Source organism: Canis lupus, chromosome 22 (genome assembly GCF_011100685.1).
Source record: "Canis lupus familiaris isolate Mischka breed German Shepherd chromosome 22, alternate assembly UU_Cfam_GSD_1.0, whole genome shotgun sequence".
Taxonomy (NCBI): Eukaryota; Metazoa; Chordata; class Mammalia; order Carnivora; family Canidae; genus Canis; species Canis lupus.
The window spans coordinates 48,104,578-48,120,412 of NC_049243.1; the positions used below are offsets into that span (position 1 = coordinate 48,104,578).

The window sequence follows — 15,835 nt, forward strand, 5'->3', positions numbered from 1 at the left end:
TATAATGCATAAAAGTCTTCTATTTTTACCCCATGCTTTACCCTTCAGCACTCCACCAGAAAGCCATGGACAGACGGGCACCCCAGATTGAGAATGAAAGCTCCACGGCTCCAAAAGCAGGAACCACATAGAAATTCCTCAGCAAGAATGGGTTTACTTATTCATAGGCTATTTCCCTACAGAAGGGAATGTGTATGAGATAACAAATATTATTCGAATTTTCCTTGGGATGAGAAGGAAACACATGATAAAGGGATTGTTAGTGAAAGATAAACCAGGAAGATGGGCCTTGTTTGGAGGCAACTTCCCATGGATCTCCCACATTTCTGAATATCTTGCAAGCAGAGGCTCTGACTGCCTTCTTCACTGACTGTCTTTTCAAAGAAGTTTCATCCAATCAAGCATCCTCGAATGAACATGCTTGAACAAAGAAAGAGTATCTCCCTGGGGGGCACCTGGGTGGTGCAGCCAGTTGAGCCTCCGACTCTTGGTTTTGGCGCAGGTCATGATCTCAGAGTCGTGAGATCAGGCCACACATTGGGCTCCATGCTCAGCACGGAGTCTGCTTAAATTCTCTCTATCTCACTCTCACTCTGCCTCTCCCTCTGCACCCGCCCTAAAATAAATAAATAAATAAATCTTTAAAAACATAAGAAAGAAAGAAACCAAGCAAGTAAGCATATCTCCCTCAAAGGCAAAAGGCAGGTTTGTTAACTGTCAGGTATAATGAAGGTGCCTCCCTCCAGTCTGTGGCCAGGTATGCTTACAGTCCACTGTATGAGATCTGGGATCCCTAAGCGCAGACCTCTTCTCCTGTAATGTACCCCACTGTGTGTGCAGATACTACCTTGCCATCTTTATGGAAACTGAGGCTCAGGAAACTACAGCCAATGCTGATACTCTGGCTACTGCCATTTGTGTGACTAATAAACTGTCCTTTATCTTAGACCTAATAAACTGTCCTTTACCTTAGACCTGTCCTTTATAAAGACCTGTCCTTTATCATCACCTGCCAGCATACAGGAATTGTGACAGGCTAACTCATGAGTTTGCAGGAGGGGAAAATCTGTAACTTTTCTCAGTTCTTGGCCTTCTCGTGTTACTGGTTCCAGCAGGCAAGTCCATGTCTTCAGGTAATAAAATTTAATTTGTTTTCTTATTTCATCTAGTCATTTAATAAATAAGCATTTGTTGAATGTTTAATCAATGCTGGGATATTTCCAAGAGGCTGAGGATACCAGCCCCAGCATTTACCAAAACTGAGTCCCATAGTAAAAGACAAAAGCCTCATAGTAAAATGAAGTTTAGTGATAGAAGACAAACAAGTAACCATATGGGCTGACAGGACTGTTTCAGAGTGTAAGTACTAGAAAGACAGTAATCCAGAGTGATACAATAGAGTGTTGGGGTAGCTGTGGAGCAAGGGATGATTTGAGGTTGGGTGATCAAGGAAGGCTTCTCAGAGGTGGTGAAATTGGAGCTGAGACATTCATAATGAGGTCAATGAGCAGGAAAAGTCCTTGGGAAAGAGGATTCCAGGAATAGCTGTGGTGGGTGCCCTACAGCAGGAAACAGGATGGTGTGTTCAGGAAATGAAAGGCCACAAAACCAAGGGAAGAATAATGGTGGTTGGAGTTGGGGTAGGGGGCAGGGCCGGAGCCTTCGGGCTTTGGTTATCATTATTGTCATTCTTGGCTCCTTCCCTTTATCCCCAGCACCCTCCAGCTCTCCTCCCATCTGAAAGCGTCTCCCTTGGCACATTCTCAAAGGAGCCTCTCCATGTCTTCCTTGATTGGAAAGTGAGTGGTGACGGCCCTAAGGCTTTCATTATTGGCCCACAGAAACACTTGCATGATATGAATGGAATTGTAAAGACTGGGGTGCGTCGGGGCCATGTCCAAAGCCCAAATTTTAGATGCCTGGTAGCATGGAGGAGGAATTTCAGGACAGGGCCCCCCCCCGGAACACTTCCAATCACAGCAGCCCACAGGACAGACTCCTTCTGGTTCAAGCTTAATTCCCGGATGTAGGTGCTCATCTCTGACAGCAAAGGAAGGAAGAGTGGCTTCCAGTGGCTTATTTAAAGAGCTTCTGTTGCTTCCTAAGGAGTCTTATTTGGCACTCACCAATTAGCGGCTTCCTGGAAAGGAAAAAGAGAAAATTGACCAAACACCTTACAGCAAGGAAAGTCATTAGGTAATAGTATCAATTCCTTATTTCTGTATGAAACTCAAGAATAGGGTAAACCTCATTTAGTCAAACTAATCAAACTACTTAGATCACCAAATAAAGTAAAACTAATTTAGTTAATCTACTAATTTAAAGAAATTGGAAGGCCACAAGTTAAAAGTCTATAATATGGTTATGGATGTCAAAGGTAAGGCTCCCTTATTCTTTCTAGTAAGTAGAGCAACTCGAAACTATCATTAACTTGAATTTCCAAAGAGATGCTGAATTTGGTACAATGAAGAGAATGTTCTACAAGATACCACTTGACCTCTACAATGGTACAATTCATGCAGTCTGTGATATATATGTAATTTTTGCTTCCCTTAATTCAATAGGAATCCCATTATTTCATTATTAGGGCTTGTTTGCTTAGCAAATTTTTTTTTTTTTTTTTTGCTAAGAAATTCACAGGTAAACTTGTCAGCCATCACTATCACAGATACCAATATTATTTGTGTCTCAATTGGTGAGGTTATATTAAAGTCCTATGGTTATCTAATCATGACTGATGATATCTTAGGGAGATTGAGAATTACTAGAGCAGGACGACATAGCTATTTGAATTCTCTGATATGAGCAAGAAAAATGAAGAGGCCGCCATTCAGGAGAGGCCCATTTCAGGGAGCTGGTCCAGGTGGGTAGATCTGAAAGCGTCTCCAGCAGGCACGATGTCCCCAAATGAGATGGAGGTGGAGTTGACTGCACACCACAATGGCCACAGGAGTCCTGATGAGATTCTTCCCCTAGCTCACTTAAGACAAAGTAGCAGTTTCTGGAAATGGCTCTGTCATAACATTTATGTTTTTAGGTTTGGAGAATGCATTGCTTTTCAGTCCAGAAAGACCTGAAAAGGCTGGTGATGGGAATTTCCACAGCACGTGGATTTCTGAATCCCTCTTGATCCCAGGCTCACCGTGCATGCAAAGCCAGACTGCCACCTACTGACATGCAGAAGGGGTGGCCTGGCATTGTTCTATTGTTAGGTATGATAAAGGTGCGGCTGGTTACAAAACTGAACCCCACCTACCACTTTAAAAAAAAAAAAAAACATCATAGGAATGAAGGAGTCATTGATTTGAGACCTGGATTATATTTTTTTAAATGGTTGGAAAAAATTATTGGCCTAACCGTACATAATATCTTCTGGTGGGTCAAAACCAGAAAAGGAACTTTGGTATGTTGAGATTGGGCAAGGTGAATATGACTTTATTTCAAACAGCTCCTCCTTAAGAAAGGAGAGACAGTAGGCTTGCATCATTTATCTGAAAACCCTTTGAAGGCAGAAACTGTATCTTACTTAGGTTTCTTTTTCCCTTGGTTGGACACCTCTCCTAGCATGTACTAAAGGCTGGCAACAGTTTATCAAGTGAGTGTTTACAATTCTGATAATAATAGCAATAATATTAAAATTAAAACACAACCGAGAGGCTCACAAAAACGAACCAAGATAATCCTGGGTTTAAATCCTGCCTCTAACTGTATACTTTGGGCAGCTTAGTTAACCTCTCTGTGTTTCAATTATCATCTTTAAAATGAAGATGGTGTGGGGCACCTGGGTGGCTCAGTGGTTGAGCGTCTGCCCTTGGCTCAGGGCGTGATCCTGGGGTCCTGGGATTGAGTCCCACATCGGGCTCCCTGCAGGGAGCCTGCTTCTCCCTCTGCTTATGTCTCTGCCTCTCTCTGTATGTGTCTCTCATGAATAAATAAAATCTTTTTTAAAAAATTAAATAAATAAAATAAGATGAAGATAATGTGACTTCCCTCACCAGGTTGATCTATAAGGATTACAGGCCATGATGGACATGACATACTTACTGCAGTGCTTGGCACACAATAATTCTTCAAGAAACAATTTTTTAAAGAGCAAAACAAGTCTAAGCTCCTGTGTGCTCTGCCTATCCTGACCCAGGGAGATGGTGTCCTGCTCAGGAGGTGCTAACCTCACCTTTTCTTGGCAGTTTAGAAAGGTTCTTCCACTGGCCAGCCAGTTGCTTGACCTAACGCATGAGCACAACCCAGAGAACCATTGCAAAGCAGACTGGGGAGGTGAGAGATTAATTGAAGACTTTTATTATTGTTATTTTTAGTTACAAAACTGCAGGGAAACAATTCTTGTCGGAGAGTGCATCTCTTGCTGGAAGGCAGAAATGCAGGTGGGAGGAGGGTTGACCATTAATCATAAGGAAGCAGGGAAGGAAATTGAGACAGGAAATGTCAATACCAAAACGTCCTGACTCCGGGTCAACTTTAAGGCACATGCATAGACCGGCAGGCTAAAAGCTGAGGACCCACTGCAAACAAAGGCACTAGAGAGGAAACAGCAAGCAATAGAATGTCAAACCAAAAATAAATCGGGCAGGTTTCCTTTCTAAAGCAGAGGGAGTAGCTCCTCTTATACTTGGCTCTCCATTTCTTGCTGAAATTCTGGGAATCTGTCCTGAAAGAAATGCTTTCATGCGGATAAGAAAGAAAGTAGATGCCAAAATAGTGGAGGATAGGCACATGGCTTCACATAACTTTCATGAGCCTCACTTTCTAGCCTGTGAAATGGGAATAAAATCCTTGCCCTTCTCTCCTTACAGAGCTACAATGGAGACCAAAGGATAAGAAGAGTGACAGTGCACTTGTCTTGACTTTTACTCCTGTCCTAATAGAAAATAAAAAAACCAAAACCTTAATAGGTTCCTCATGCCCTAAGGCAGGGTAAACCCAGCCCTTGCAAAGTGGCATCATGCTCTGCTGTTGGTGGGAAGTCACAAGTTTCCAGAGGGATTTGAGTGTTTGATTCAAACTTCTAAAGAAAATCTACTTTCCATTTGATTTCGTTAAAAGTTGGCTTTTCCAAACAAGTAACTTCTTTTTTTTTTAAACTAACAAATGTTGTTAATATTACAAATTAAGCCCTAAGGGATAAATTAAGTAAATACTTATGTTACTATAGCTTTTATCCCTAAAAAGTCTCTTACTCCCATTATCATTTTTATCTTCAGTTATTGCATTATGGAGGGACGTGACTAAGAGCAAAGGCTTGGAATCAAACAGATTGGAGTTCAATGCACACATGATAAGCACTATTTACGCATTACTTGGCAATTTAACTCACCTATGCCTCAGTTTGCTCATCCGTAGAGTGGGAGGAATAATGGTCTTAGAGTTTGCTGTGAAGACTGACACACAGCAGGTGACTCCTCGATATTTATAATGTAACTAAACCACAAAGTTTAAAGGTCTTGTTTTTTTAATGAATTAGCAGATTCATATTCACTCATTATTTATTCCAGAGCTGCAGGCCCTGGCATCATATGAAGCAATTAATTTGACAAAGTGAATAAAGCTGGATTTTTCAATCTAGCTGAGAGAGAAACATGCAAACAAATCACTACAATTCCATGCAATGAATGCTGTCCCAGAAGAAAGTTTCCAAATTCATCTGGTCTCCAAAGAAGAGAGTGATCAACTCTGCTTGGTTGAATCTGAAGAAGTGGAAACTCATACTGGGTCTCAAAAGATGAAAAGGAATTTGCCAGAAAGGGGAAAAGAAGGACATTCCAGGAAGACAAATAGTATACTCTGAAGCAGCCATAACATAGTATGGTACCTTGGGTACTTCTTACCCAAATCAGCGTGCCGAAGCATAAAGTTCATAGGAGCAGGTTGCAGGAGATGGGTTTTAGGAACACGGAGGCCAGGCCACAGAGAGCATAGTATTCATATTCTAGAGACTCTGGATACGATCTTGTGGGAAATGGGTAGGTTTTGAGAGATTTTAAGCAAAGAAGAAAATAATCAGTATTTTTAAAGGATGAATCCATCAACCTGGCTGGTTTGGAGAGAGACCTGGAGCAGAGTTATTGGTTAAGAGCTCATTCTGATAGTTTGAGCCAAACAAAGAGAGTCCACACTCCAGGGAATGACTGCAAGGAGCAGGACCACAAGTAAGGAAAAGGTTAAGCAGGTGGAATCAGTGACACACAGAGGACCTCTGAAACTGAGGACAGTAAGAGGGTGTGGCAAAAGGAGGGAAAGGAGTAAAAGAAGGAAAATTCTAACTGAATGGATCTTTTTAAAACAAAGTTGCTGTGCTGAGAATGCAGAAGTAAAATCCATAGCCCTGGCTTTTGAGAAACATGCACAGGCCAGTGGAGAACACACAATGAAACCAACAATTATAGAGGGTTTTGAGGGCTTTACAGTACATACGGTCCTTTCGCATCTGCTCTCACAACACTGTTCACTCCACAGTTACTCTGTACCTTCACCCCACCAGTGACTCCATGGCAAAAACTTTCATCTCTCCTTAACAGCTGAGATGACGGATTCAGGGAAAATCAGAGAAAGAGCTAAATTGAGAAGGCTCTAGAAGGGTCCTGATTTGGAAATCCGTCCATTGCATATGACCGAGTTAAGATGAGGTCATTTGGGTGGGCAACCAACCACATCTGACTGTGTCCCTCCATTCAGGGGGAATGCGGACTCTTGGACAGGCACACGGGGGGACAGGCAGAGATCAGGACCATGCTGAAGAACACCCCAGATTGGCAGCAAACTCATCTCAGGGATTGTGAGATACATTTCTGTGGTTCAAGCCACCCCGTTTGGATACTTTGTTACAGCAGCCCTAGTGGACTAAGCATGCTGACAAGAAATGAAAGACCGTGAAGACCTCATAGGAAGTTTCATAACCACTCAGCTAAAAAACAAGTGTTTTAATCCTACTGGCAAAAGAAAGGCATTTGCACTCCACACACCCTGAGCAGCGGGGCAGAGGACACCCTGGAGTGTGAGAGTGGTGACCATCTCCTTCCTCTGCCCAATCAGAGGAAACTATAAGAACAGCCTTGCTGCTGCTGCCAGCACCTTCCATGATAGTTTTGGCATAGTCAGTGGCATCATAGCAGATGCATAGTAAGTAAGTACGTGGACAGTAAATTGGCTCTTCAAACAAGAAAAACATGCACATATTTGTTTATTGTAAATTTTAATAATGGATACATCTCATTCAATTTATAAATAATAATACTGTTTATGTTCCTTTCTGGCCAATTCATTCGCACAGAACACTCTCGTTGACTTTTGCCAAACCCTTGCCCCTATAGCAACCTATAATCGCAATTGAACGCAACTGACAAATGGAGTTGCTTCCCAGTCCCTAACTCTTTTCCCAATCGGTGTATTCTCATTAAATCTGATATGTGATTTTTCTAAGTTTTAAACTATTTTTCTCACTCTTAATGTTCATTAAACTGAAATTCTCCCAGCTTTGGCTATAAATCAAACCTAATTGATAGCATCTGCTGATTTCCATGGTGTAAAGACTGCACAATGGCCAATTTCAAGCTACTGCCGTATTGTCACTGAACGCAGAGTTGGGGAGAGAGGCACAGTAGCACGTCATTATGTAGCGTCCCCACCATACAGAGGCAATAGATGTAAATAGCCTCAACAGCATAACGTGAAATGCACTAAAATATTTAGGAAATAAATTTTAAGTATTATTGTCTTTATTTTTAGTATAACTTATTTTATTGTAAGTCTAGAGCATTTAATTTTGTATAATGGCTGTGTTTAACAACTGGCCCTCAAAATTCCCGAGTTGGCTCTCGTGGGCTCATACAGACCAGCTCTAGCATACCACTGCACATGGCTGTTACCAACATTTGGATTTCCCCATTATGTGAATACAAGCAGTTTCCAAGCTACACTCTGAAAAGGAAATAGTTGTACCTAATGCAATATTTCTTTTTTTTCTTCTACCATCCCTACCCCAAGATTCACCCCATGGACTTCAGCATTATCCATCACCAGTCATGAATATCTGTTCTATTCCTGTAAAGTACGCTGGACTGTATGGTCAAGGCTATACTGCACAGTGTCACACACATAGTTGCTCAGTAAATATCTGCAGAACCAGTGACATAAAATTATCACATGACATTCCCAGTGATCGTAAGTTTTCTTAGGGTACATGATGATTTATCTCTCCTTCACCGTCCCTTTTCTGAATTTATGGACAAAATGGTATAAAACCAAAGAGATAAAATCAACTGGGCCCACAGTCATTCTTGTCTTCATGGGCCACTCTTAGTTGTTAAATCATGGCTACTTGGCATGGTAGAGCAATAGGCAGAACTGCCTGGATGTAATCCCAGGAGCTTTCTCTGGATGGCCTGGACTATAAGATAACTGGAATCAGCAGAAGGGGCTTCATCCAAGCTTAGCTCCCCATGGGGCAAGTAACGGGATTCCCCTCCCCCTCTAGAAAGAGGCCCCAAGTTCTTTAGGTACTGGACAGCTCATGTGCCCAGACCACTCCTACCTGTAACTGGCAGCCCAAATCCAGACTGCCGACTGCCAAGCAATCTGTGTATCCTCTACTGGAGTGGGTACTTTTTCTTTTAATTGCCATGTAAAAAAATTAAAAAGGAGAGTCCCATCGAGTGGTGTGGTCCAGCCACTGGAAGAAAGAACTACACCGAGGGCCCACCATGCCCCAGCCTAGCATCGCTCTCTGGGACAATGAGAATCAGTAGACTAGTACCTTCTCTTCCCTCAACAACCTGTGGCCTATATTAGTTTTCCACTTTCCCAATAAAGCCTGTATTACAACTCAAGCTGCGTGATGACATTGTTGAATTTACATCAATCCAGACAGGACTCACTCAGCAGGACAGGTGGAGTCCTAACAGGATCCCACCTTCAGAACAGGTGACTCACAATGTTCCACATTACCTGAGGCTTTACAGGTAGTTCTGAGGGAAAGCCAGAGATAAACAATCTGGCAAGCTGGAGCCCAGCAGTCCCCAAAATAAACATGTGATCTAGAGATGAGTTTTCTAGGTCTCTATTCCACAAATTGGGTTATCACTGCATTTCCAAAGCACACAGAAGCTAAAAAACAAAAGATAGTCAAACAAAACAAAACTCATAGTTCCTCTCGATGCCACGAAGCCCATTGAGCTACCGAACTTGATGTCATGTGATCTTTACTGGTGAGTTCTTATTGATGCCCACATGGGAGCTGAGGGCACAATGCCAGAACCTGAAGGTGGGACTTTGTTCTGGGGTCCTTTCGATTACAACAAAAAGAGGTATAACAGACTCAATTGTGCTAGACATTGTGGCAAACAAATATGTAACGAACAGTTGGTGAAAGGTAGTCTTAGTTCACTGAAGGCTCTACGGATGATCCAATAAAAAGAAGATTTCCCCAAAAGATGCCAAATATAGATGCCAGCATATTTTGCCTTTGTAAATCTTTTCTGATCATTGTACAAAAGAATACCCAGGGTCATCAGCAAGATGCAATGGATGGCCACTTAACACATACAAGACACATAGTAACTCTAGACTAGACATCACTGCTCGACATATTGAAAAATATTTGGAGATAATTTCTGGGGCACAATGTGGTCAGACCACACACAAAAAATAACATGTTCTTCATGCTTCTGTTCCAAGAGTTCAAGGTCTATACAGGATCCAAGTCCAGAAAAAATCAGAGTCTATTTTATATTATTCTCTGGGTGCCTAATGCATGTAGATAGAATACTTTGCAGAGGGTCAGGAAAATGAAACTGGGCTTTGCGTCTTGTGCAGTACAGCTCAGCAGTGGTAAGCATAATGGGTCAATTGTCTTCACAGCCCAGCCACCATCTTACAACTCATCCCGCAAGGCCAGGTTACTCATAGAGTAATTGAGTGTGATGGTGTTTTCAGGGTACGTCAGAGAGCAATACCTAACACTTGGCCAAACTTGGCAGTAGGCCCATGCCCACTTAAAACACTGAGGTCAAGGTATTTCAGTTCTTGGAAGTCATAACAATGCCACTAAACAAAGAGAAGAAAATCCTTGCTTGTCAAGATCTAGGTCTGACTGTCAAGAACCACATACGCTATGAAAGCTCCTTCCACCCTCAAAGAAGCAAACAAATAAGTAAAATCCCATGTCACTCAGGTTATCCTAAAAGTCACTTGGAAAACACCAAATTGTTTTGGGCAGTAAACCTGTTTCAGGAAGATGTTCCAGGGATCGTTGCACTTAACTGCCTGAAGGGCTTTTGAGCCACGCTTGAGGGAATCAGCCATTTTCAGCATCATTATTTTTATAACCAGCAAAGTGATCTTTTTGGAAATTGCTTAGGGATCATTAGCATTGGAAGGAGAGGAATATCCTGAGATCTCCATATCATGATTCCTTCTTTCCACAAATGATATATTTTTATGTTGGAAATCACATTGTGGTTGAGACAATCAAGTAGTAAGTAATTGCCAACAGCACAGAGAAAGCCAGCACAAACACAGAAGCATGCAACCCTGGGCTGCTGACACATGGCCATACTAACACTAGCCCTGTTGGAAAGATCCTTTTTGAACAGGGGAAAAGGCTGGTTATAATAAATGCTGTCAAGAAATTGTATGCAATACTGACTTTAATCGTGATTGAAGAGATGTGCCTACCCCTACCGTTTCTGTCTACAGACTCACAGATGTTTTCTGTGTGCTCCCTGAACCCCAGAGCCCTGCCTGAAAGACGGAAGGTCACTGCAAAATCCAAACAAACATTAATAGCTTGGTTTAGATGGGGACATCTGACTTCAGTAGATTTTCTATCACCTGTTTATTCATTTCACATCTACCTTCTAACTGGCACTGTTGTTCCTGCATACAACATTACAACATAGACGTTCTTACGATATAACATTAAGTGAACAAAGAAGGCACCCTGCATACACACAGGGTTCACCTTTGTACAGCTCCCATCCATCCAACAACGCCTACAGCATTTGTATTGAATAATCCCTGTCTTTATTTGGAACACTGAACTAGGTCGTTTTTTCTCTCTTAAAAAAAAAAAAAAAAAAAAACAAAAAAAAAACACAGCGTGTTTTTTCCAGACTGGGATAGTTGTTTTTGATCCTTTCATCTACTACATAATAAGTGTGAAAGCTATGCTTATCTTAGGGATATAAGGTCATTCCTAGAAGGCTCTGAAACCCACCAAGTATGAAGCATCTGAGATTTTTAAAGGCATTTATGTTGCAGGTTCTTAGTATTCAAACCTAAGGCATAAGTAAATGGTTTCAAGGTGGACAATATAACACTGATTACGAGACTCCAAATTAACATTCATGTCCTACTGCTAGGATGACACACCTGCTTTTGCTTACCAGTGAGTTTAATTTCTCTAATGACTACAAATTGGCAGATTATGCCTTGCATAGTCATTGAATTTTACTGTTTTGAAGCCAGCCTACCTGTGCTTCAACAAGTTTCCAGATCTAATCATCAAACCATAGTGGCAAATGCAAAAAAGTGCAAAGCATCATGATTTAGCGGTTTATAAACTCCAGTAAAACTGATGTATGTAAAAAAAGTTACAATGCAAAGAATTATTTTTAATTTTACTTAACATTTTAAGACGATGCTAGAAGAAATCTCAGTAGTTGGTGCATGACTGATTATAAGGATTCGGATTCAGATCTGCTGGCTCCAAACCCTGCCCTCTTTAGTACACAAACATTTCGGGAAAGGTCTGCCCAGTTCGCTATATCCACCGACCTTCTCATAACTTGTCTTTTAATAAAATGTCTCCAAAAAGCCCAGGTGTCTTTCATATTGAGGAGACATAAGACAATTTTGAGGTGAGAAGACCTTGAAACATGATTTGGGGCCGGTTTGCCAAAGGAATTCTAGAATATTCCTTCCCCAGCAGGGGTATCTCATGCTATTTGGTGTCCTGAAACATTAAGGGCACATACCAAATTAACTGGTAATGAAAATGCCTACTTTTTAATGTTTGGAAAATGTTTATGTGAGAAACAATTGCTTAAAAAGGTCATCTCTCCTGGTTTTCATCCCATGCTGTTAGGTATGTGAGAAGGTACCAATGAGGGGAACCAGGTGAAGAGCACATGGGACCTCTGTGAACTATGTTTGCAACTTCTGTAAATCTATAATTACTACAAAATTTTAAATTACCAAAAACAAACAACCTATAGCCCTTGTTCTGCAGGAAGGACACATGTCTCCCATTTGGAGGTAGAAGAGGTGACCCTCAAACTCCTACCTCCCTGTGTTCCTCCCAATCTTGGAGCCACAGCTCCCAGAGGGGGCTGGTGGCCACCACCTGGTGTAGAATTTGGAATTCAGAGTCAGGGGCTGTGGCCCTGGCTTTCCCACTAACCAACTCTGTGACCTTGGTCATGCTATTTGGCTTCTTCATCAATTTATCTGTAAAATATGCCTGCTTTTCAGAAAATGTCACCTCCAGATTCAATGAGAGCATGACAATTCACCAAGACATGAAGGCCCAGGTAGCCTGTAAAGTGACACACAAACATGGTTTTCCTGACAATTATTTCTGTCAGATGTAGCCCAAGGAACCTGTGGGAGACCAGCAGCCCCTGAAATCTTGGCACAATATGGTAGATGGGCTCCTGGCCTACCTCTTGGCCTCAACCTCACTACAAGCTTCACCACAGCCTTTGTTCAAAAGAAGCCACTTTACTCCTCTGCAATATAAACAGCTGCCTGCAATTTCCCTTCTCATACTCCAAAGCCAGCTGTTGTGCTGCCTCCCACTAGTCAAATATGTCCCCACCATGACAGTGGACCTACCATCAGCTGTGATTCAGAACAATTCCCAGGCTGCTTTCCAGGGCTAGTAGTGGGAGGTGCCTTCTTGTCCTGGCATGTCCAGCAGAGCTGGGTGACAACAAAGGTCTGAAGAGCCCAAGTGCAAGAGGTCTGTGTATTCTTTTCTCATTGATAGCTGAAGATGAGCATGACTGCATGGGCCTTATCTTTGACCTTGAAGCCACGTGGGTCCCAGAAGCCTATTTGGGCTTTCTTGATTTTTGGTCCTAAACAGTAGCACTCTGGAAAGCTCTCCCTTCTGCTCATGCCCAGTGCACTGGTCCAGTTTACTCAGGAAAACAGATGGAGTGCTATGTTTCCCACACATAATAAAAATCAAGGGAAAGAAAGCAGTGACACAATTGTTTGTCTAAAGCTGTGGTTCTCTAAGTATGGTGTGGGAACTAGCAGCATCCACATTACCTGGAAGATTATTAGAAATGAGAATTTGGGGGCCACACCCCAGACCTACTGAGTCAATTACCCTGGGAGTGGAGCCCAGCAAACTGTGCTCTAATAAGCACTTCAAATGCTTCTGGTGCACCTGAAGTTTTAGAACTACTGCCCTCGAACTTGCTGGAAAGTTGCTTGGATCCTACCTCTGCCTACAACTGCTTCTCAAGTCCCACATACTTGCCTCTCTTTGGTAAATTTTACCCCAGGACTATTTAGGGGAAGGAGATTCTAAGAACCATGATTCCCAGCTTCTCCTCTGCAGAGAACATCTTCAACAGGAGTAGTTGTGGTGCCAAAGAGATAGGCCAGCATACCCACTAAGCACAGACCTGTGATAAATACACCTCAAGTGGTTCTGGCCATATGCGCAAGGGCTCAGGCACCAATTCATGTACCAGATCCTTGTCCACAAGCATCTCCCCTTGTAGCCTTACCAAAAAAGAGCCTCAAAGTCCACCATTAGAAATCTTCTCTTGAAAAAAAAATCTTTTCTTGGGGGCTAGATAGTCTTGGCTTTCTTTTGTAACGTATTTATTGTCCAAAGCTTTAAAAGGATGGACTATGTGCCTACGGAACTTCTTTCTACCCCATGGATGGCTACAGCCCTCCTTTCCTTGAGAGCTTTATGTAAAGAAGTCCTTGAGTACAGAAGGTAACACTCAAGTGACACCAAAGTAGACACAAAAGATAGAACTTGAGCCTAAGTATTACCAGAGGACTCACAGGAGTGCCCTGGGGCTAATAAGTAATGGACTGCTAATATTCCAGCTCATCTTTCCTTTTTTTGATTTGGAAAAACAACAACAGTTATATACAAATATCCCAGAATTTAAGTGTCACTAGCATCTTATGTACAAATTAGTATATTAGATCAGTTTCCTAACTGACATAGGGCATTTGAACAGTATTGGGCAACATTGGGGACATGAGGGGTGAAGGAGAAGCATATGAGATGGAGGTGTCACAGTATGCATTGTTGACTATAGACAACCAAGTGCTCATAGATTCCATCTATTAAAAACTCCAAATATTTGCGGGCACCCACCATGAGTCTGGCACTGTGTTAGACCCCAAAGGCATAAGAAGAATAAAACACAGTACTCCTTTTCAAAGAGCTTACATTCCAATAGACAGACATAAATAAAATATTTTAAAACAACATAAGTGCTATAGTTAAGGTGTGGATGATTTGTTATGTGGTCATTGGAGAGAGGAAGTATTGCTACTTGGATATGTGCTGGACATCTTCCATCTGCCTTTCTACGTCTGCTTTCAACCATTATACACCCTACAAATGTTCCAGGTAGCCAGCCTCCAAGACAGCCCCCAATGATCTCCATTCCCTGGTTTTTATGTTCCTGCATAACCCTTTGCCACATTGCATTAGGGTTGATATATGTCAGAAGTAATGGTATGCAACTTTCATGTTTAAGTCATAAAAACATTGCAGTTTCTCCACAGCTCTCTCCCTCTCTTGGATCACCTGTTCTGGGGGAAACAAGTAGACTTGTCACCAGGATGCTCAGGTAACTTTAGGGAGAGGTTCATATGGTGAGGAACTAGGGCCTCCAACCAACAGCCCTATGAGTACATGATCCTGGAAACAACTTCTCCAGCCTTCAGAAAACCATGGTCTCAGCTGACTTCTTAAATGCAGCTTCATGACAGACCCTGAGCCAGAATCCAGCTCAGCCTCTCCAGGACTCCTGTTCCACAGATACCATAAGACAATGTTTGGTATTTTAAGCTACTAAGCTTTGGTGTAATTGGTTACACAGCAATAGATCACTTATATACCACCTATGTGGATGGCATTGGCAGCCTCCTTTGCCCTCTGACTTCTGGTTGGGTTCAGCTAGTGGGAGCAATGAAGGGAGAGTGAAGGCAGAAAGTGAAGCGAGATTGAGAATTCGCTTTCCAGGCTTCCTCCCTAGTGAGCCACTGAGTGTTGACTATGAAGGTCTCAGGTTTTATTTTGCGGTTACCCTCATACAGCTACTGTCACCAGGTCCTAGTGACCACACTCTTCCCTTGCCCTTTCAGGCCCTGATGTTACAAGTTCCTTCATCCTGCAACGTCTTCCCTGCAGCCCCCATATGTCCTGTTCATACCTTTGTAAATAGCCCCTTTATAAATTCTCTACAATTTATCCAATTTGAGTATGCACCTGTTTCCTGCTGAAACCATAACTAATACCAACAGTAAGAATCTAGAAGGCTCAAAAAAAAGTACTATTTGATCTGAATCTGGAAAGATGAACATAATCTTGTCAAATAGAAGAGTGGGGCACCTGGGTGGCTCAGTTGTTGAGTATCTGCGTTGGGCTTAGGTCATGATCTCAGGGTCCTGGGACCGGGTCCCACATCGGGCTTCCTGCTCAGCAGAGACTCTGCTTCTCCCTCTCCCTCTGCTGCTCCTCCTGCTTATTCTCTCTCTCCCTCTCTCTCTCTCTCTTTCTCTCAAATAAATAAATAAAATCTTTTTTAAAGAAAGAAAGAAAGAAAAGAAAAGAAAA

At 42.2% G+C, this 15,835-nt stretch overlaps 1 long non-coding RNA gene across 1 annotated transcript in view; it reads right to left on the reverse strand.

Annotated features, from left to right (window-relative positions):
- Window positions 1–1,116: 1,116 nt before the first annotated feature.
- Window positions 1,117–15,835, reverse strand: part of LOC106557555 — a 53,427-nt gene continuing 38,708 nt past the window's right edge. The window contains exon 4 of the long non-coding RNA XR_005376073.1: window positions 1,117–2,140. This is a non-coding gene — a long non-coding RNA (uncharacterized LOC106557555). The remainder of the gene's footprint in view (window positions 2,141–15,835) is intronic.